Here is a 5,824-nt window from a genome sequence, read left to right on the forward strand (position 1 = left end):
GGGGGAGAGAGGGGGGCAGGGTATGGGGGGGAGAGAGGGGGGCAGGGTATGGGGGGAGAGGGGGGGGCAGGGTATGGGGGAGAGAGGGGGGCAGGGTATGGGGGAGAGAGGGGGGCAGGGTATGGGGGGGAGAGAGGGGGGCAGGGTATGGGGGGAGAGAGGGGGCAGGGTATGGGGAGAGGGGGCAGGGTATGGGGAGAGAGGGGGGGCAGGGTATGGGGGGAGAGAGGGGGCAGGGTATGGGGGGAGAGAGGGGGCAGTGTATGGGGGAGAGAGGGGGCAGTGTATGGGGGGAGAGAGGGGGCAAGGTATGGGGAGAGAGGGGGGCAGGGTATGGGGAGAGAGAGAGAGGGGATGCGGGGTATGGGGGGAGAGAGGGGGCAGGGTATGGGGGGAGAGAGGGGGCAGGGTATGGGGGGAGAGAGGGGGCAGGGTATGGGGGGAGAGAGGGGGCAGGGTATGGGGGGAGAGAGGGAGCAGGGTATGGGGGAGAGAGGGGGCAGGGTATGGGGGGAGAGAGGGGGCAGGGTATGGGGAGAGGGGGGGGCAGGGTATGGGGGAGAGAGGGGGCAGGGTATGGGGGAGAGAGGGGGCAGGGTATGGGGGGAGAGAGGGGGCAGGGTATGGGGGAGAGAGGGGGCAGGGTATGGGGGGAGAGAGGGGGCAGGGTATGGGGGAGAGAGGGGGCTGGGTATGGGGGAGAGAGGGGGCAGGGTATGGGGAGAGGGGGGCAGGGTACGGGGGAGAGGGGGGGCAGGGTACGGGGGGAGAGGGGGGGCAGGGTACGGGGGGAGAGGGGGGGCAGGGTATGGGGAGAGGGGGGGCAGGGTATGGGGGGAAAGGGGGGGCAGGGTATGGGGGGAGAGGGGGGCAGGGTATGGGGGGAGAGGGGGGGCAGGGTATGGGGGAGAGAGGGGGCAGGGTATGGGGGAGAGAGGGGGCAGGGTATGGGGGGAGAGAGGGGGCAGGGTATGGGGGGAGAGAGGGGGCAGGGTATGGGGGGAGAGAGGGGGCAGTGTATGGGGAGAGGGGGGCAGGGTATGGGGAGAGGGGGCAGGGTATGTGGGGAGAGGGGGCAGGGTATGTGGGGAGAGGGGGCAGGGTATGGGGGGAGAGAGAGGGGGCAGGGTATGGGGAGAGAGGGGGCAGGGTATGGGGAGAGAGAGGGGGCAGGGTATGGGGAGAGAGGGGGCAGGGTATGGGGAGAGGGGGCAGGGTATGGGGAGAGAGAGGGGGCAGGGTATGGGGAGAGAGAGGGGGCAGGGTATGGGGAGAGAGGGGGCAGGGTATGGGGAGAGAGGGGGCAGGGTATGGGGGAGAGAGGGGGCAGGGTATGGGGGGAGAGGGGGGCAGGGTCTGGGGGAGAGAGGGGGGCAGGGTCTGGGGGGAGAGAGGGGGGCAGGGTCTGGGGGGAGAGAGGGGGGCAGGGTATGGGGGGGAGAGAGGGGGGCAGGGTATGGGGGGGAGAGAGGGGGGCAGGGTATGGGGGGAGAGAGGGGGGCAGGGTATGGGGGGGAGAGAGGGGGGCAGGGTATGGGGGGGAGAGGGGGGGGCAGGGTATGGGGGAGAGAGGGGGGCAGGGTATGGGGGAGAGAGGGGGGCAGGGTATGGGGGGGAGAGAGGGGGGCAGGGTATGGGGGGAGAGAGGGGGCAGGGTATGGGGAGAGGGGGCAGGGTATGGGGAGAGAGGGGGGGCAGGGTATGGGGGGAGAGAGGGGGCAGGGTATGGGGGGAGAGAGGGGGCAGTGTATGGGGGAGAGAGGGGGCAGTGTATGGGGGGAGAGAGGGGGCAAGGTATGGGGAGAGAGGGGGGCAGGGTATGGGGAGAGAGAGAGAGGGGATGCGGGGTATGGGGGGAGAGAGGGGGCAGGGTATGGGGGGAGAGAGGGGGCAGGGTATGGGGGGAGAGAGGGGGCAGGGTATGGGGGGAGAGAGGGGGCAGGGTATGGGGGGAGAGAGGGAGCAGGGTATGGGGGAGAGAGGGGGCAGGGTATGGGGGGAGAGAGGGGGCAGGGTATGGGGAGAGGGGGGGGCAGGGTATGGGGGAGAGAGGGGGCAGGGTATGGGGGAGAGAGGGGGCAGGGTATGGGGGGAGAGAGGGGGCAGGGTATGGGGGAGAGAGGGGGCAGGGTATGGGGGGAGAGAGGGGGCAGGGTATGGGGGAGAGAGGGGGCTGGGTATGGGGGAGAGAGGGGGCAGGGTATGGGGAGAGGGGGGCAGGGTACGGGGGAGAGGGGGGGCAGGGTACGGGGGGAGAGGGGGGGCAGGGTACGGGGGGAGAGGGGGGGCAGGGTATGGGGAGAGGGGGGGCAGGGTATGGGGGGAAAGGGGGGGCAGGGTATGGGGGGAGAGGGGGGCAGGGTATGGGGGGAGAGGGGGGGCAGGGTATGGGGGAGAGAGGGGGCAGGGTATGGGGGAGAGAGGGGGCAGGGTATGGGGGGAGAGAGGGGGCAGGGTATGGGGGGAGAGAGGGGGCAGGGTATGGGGGGAGAGAGGGGGCAGTGTATGGGGAGAGGGGGGCAGGGTATGGGGAGAGGGGGCAGGGTATGTGGGGAGAGGGGGCAGGGTATGTGGGGAGAGGGGGCAGGGTATGGGGGGAGAGAGAGGGGGCAGGGTATGGGGAGAGAGGGGGCAGGGTATGGGGAGAGAGAGGGGGCAGGGTATGGGGAGAGAGGGGGCAGGGTATGGGGAGAGGGGGCAGGGTATGGGGAGAGAGAGGGGGCAGGGTATGGGGAGAGAGAGGGGGCAGGGTATGGGGAGAGAGGGGGCAGGGTATGGGGAGAGAGGGGGCAGGGTATGGGGAGAGAGAGGGGGCAGGGTATGGGGAGAGAGAGGGGGCAGGGTATGGGGAGAGAGAGGGGGCAGGGTATGGGGAGAGAGAGGGGGCAGGGTATGGGGAGAGGGGGGGCAGGGTATGGGGAGAGAGAGGGGGCAGGGTATGGGGAGAGAGGGGGGGCAGGGTATGGGGAGAGAGGGGGGGCAGGGTATGGGGAGAGAGGGGGGGCAGGGTATGGGGAGAGGGGGGGCAGGGTATGGGGAGAGAGGGGGGGCAGGGTATGGGGAGAGAGGGGGGGCAGGGTATGGGGAGAGGGGGGGCAGGGTATGGGGAGAGAGGGGGTGCAGGGTATGGGGAGAGAGGGGGGCAGGGTATGGGAGAGAGGGGGGGCAGGGTATGGGGAGAGAGAGGGGGCAGGGTATGGGGAGAGGGGGGCAGGGTATGGGGAGAGAGGGGGCAGGGTATGGGGAGAGCAGGGGGGCAGGGTATGGGGAGAGGGGGTCAGGGTATGGGGAGAGAGGGGGCAGGGTATGGGGAGAGAGAAGGGGCAGGGTATGGGGAGAGCAGGGGGGCAGGGTATGGGGAGAGGGGGGCAGGGTATGGGGAGAGAGGGGGGCAGGGTATGGGGAGAGAGAGGGGGGGCAGGGTATGGGGAGAGAGAGGGGGCAGGGTATGGGGAGAGAGAGGGGGGCAGGGTATGGGGAGAGAGAGGGGGGGCAGGGTATGGGGAGAGAGGGGGTGGGCAGGGTATGGGGAGAGAGGGGGGGCAGGGTATGGGGAGAGGGGGGGCAGGGTATGGGGAGAGAGGGGGGCAGGGTATGGGGAGAGAGGGGGGGCAGGGTATGGGGAGAGAGGGGGGGCAGGGTATGGGGAGAGGGGCAGGATATGGGGAGAGCGGGGGGGCAGGGTATGGGGAGAGAGGGGGGCAGGGTATGGGGGGGCAGGGTATGGGGAGAGAGGGGGGGCAGGGTATGGGGAGAGAGGGGGGCAGGGTATGGGGAGAGAGGGGGGGCACGGTATGGGGAGAGAGAAGGGGCATCGTATGCAGGGGAGGGGGGGGCAGGGTATGGGGAGAGAGGGGGGGCAGGGTATGGGGACAGAGGGGGGGCACGGTATGGGGAGAGAGAAGGGGCACGGTATGGGGAGAGAGAAGGGGCACGGTATGCAGGGGAGAGGGGGGGCAGGGTATGGGGAGAGAGGGGGGGGCAGGGTATGGGGAGAGAGGGGGGGCAGGGTATGGGGAGAGAGGGGGGGCAGGGTATGGGGAGAGAGGGGGGGCAGGGTATGGGGAGAGAGGGGGGGCAGGGTCAGAGCAGGGGAGTGAAGCGAGAGAGAGCAGATGGTGGGGTGGGGGGGAGGTGGGATAATGGTAAACATGGACAGTGTCTGCACAACCCCTGTACGTACAATGTTTTCAGTGTCAAAAATTACCTTATAAAACATTTGAAAGTTCATTTGATGCTATTTCCATTGTGTGTACAAAGGTTTGAAAATGGAAATGCTGCAAATCTTCAGTGAAAGAATTTAGAAATTAATTCATTTGTTTCCATAGCAACCCCGGCTGTTTAAATAATCATATCTTTCAGAACTCCAAAACAATACGGAACAAGTGAAGTAATCAGGTGCTTTTCCTGCTCTCGTTCAGCTAGATTCTCTTTCAAAATAAGATGGAAGGAACTTTGATATTGAAAGTTCAAAAAAGATTCTTAAATCCTTGTTTGCACATATTTTGGAAAAAGAGTTTTACACTCAAAGGGTTAAATAAGGGGAGATGAGGACTGTTTTTTTAACACAGTGAGTTGTTGTGATCTGGAACGCGCTGCCTGAAAGGGCGGTGGGAGCAGATTCAATAGTAACTTTCAAAAGGGAATTGGAGAAATACCTGAAGGGAAAAATTCGCAGGGCTGTGGGAAAAGAGCAGGGGGGAGTGGGACTAATTGGAGAGCTCGCTCACAGAGCCGGCACAGGCAGGATGGGCCAAATGGCCTCCTTCTGTGCAGTCTGATTCTATGGAGGCGAAATTCGGTTACACCCCGTTTGGGCCTCACATAGGGGCTATCTCCGACACTCCATCGCGGGGCGGTGCCTGGGGCGCAAAGCGCGGTAGTGCCGGAGCGCTACGTGGCCACTCCGCGTAGCGCTGACGCATTTCAGCGCCCTCCCCTTCATAGAAACATAGAAGATAGGAGCAGGTGTAGGCCATTCGGCCCCTCGAGCCTGCTCCGCCATTCAATGAGATTATGGCTGATCATCCAAATTCAGTACCCTGTCCCTGCCTTCTCCCCATATCCCTTGATCCCTTTAGCCTTAAGAAATATATCTAACTCCTTCTTGAATATATTTAATGAATTGGCCTCAACTGTCTTCTGTGGTAGAGAATTCCACAGGTTCACCACTCTCTGGGTGAAGAAATTCCTCCTCATCTCAGTCCTAAATGGCTTACCCTTTATCATTAGACTGTGACCCCTGGTTCTGGACTCCCCCACCATCGGGAACAGCCTTCCTGCATCTAGTCTGTCTAGTCCTGTTAGAATTTTATAAGTTTCAATCAGATCCCCTCTCATTCTTCTAAACTCTAGCGAATATAAGCCCAATCAACCCAATCTCTCTTCATACGTCATTCCTGCCATCCCAGGTATCAGTCTGGTGAATCTTCACTGCACTCCCTCCATGGCAAGAACATCCTTCCTCAGATAAGGCGACCCAAACTGCACACAATACTCAAGGTGTGGTCTCACCAAGGCCCTGTACAACTGCAGCAAGACATCCTTGTTCCTGTACTCGAACCCTCTCGCTATGAAGGCCAACATATCATTTGCCTTCTTAACCGCCTGCTGCACCTGCATGCTTACCTTCAGGGACTGGTGTACAAGGACGCCCAGGTCTCGTTGCACTTCCCCTTCTCCCAATCTATTGCCGTTCATATAATAATCTGTCTTCCTGTTTTTGCCACGAAAGTGGATAACCTCGCATTTATCTACATTATACTACATCTGCCATGCATCTGCCCAATCACCCCAACCTGTCCAAATCATACTGGAGTTTCTC

The sequence above is a fragment of the Somniosus microcephalus genome, chromosome 24, assembly GCF_052327205.1.
Source record: "Somniosus microcephalus isolate GS21.2 chromosome 24, FLI_Smic_1.0, whole genome shotgun sequence".
Taxonomy (NCBI): Eukaryota; Metazoa; Chordata; class Chondrichthyes; order Squaliformes; family Somniosidae; genus Somniosus; species Somniosus microcephalus.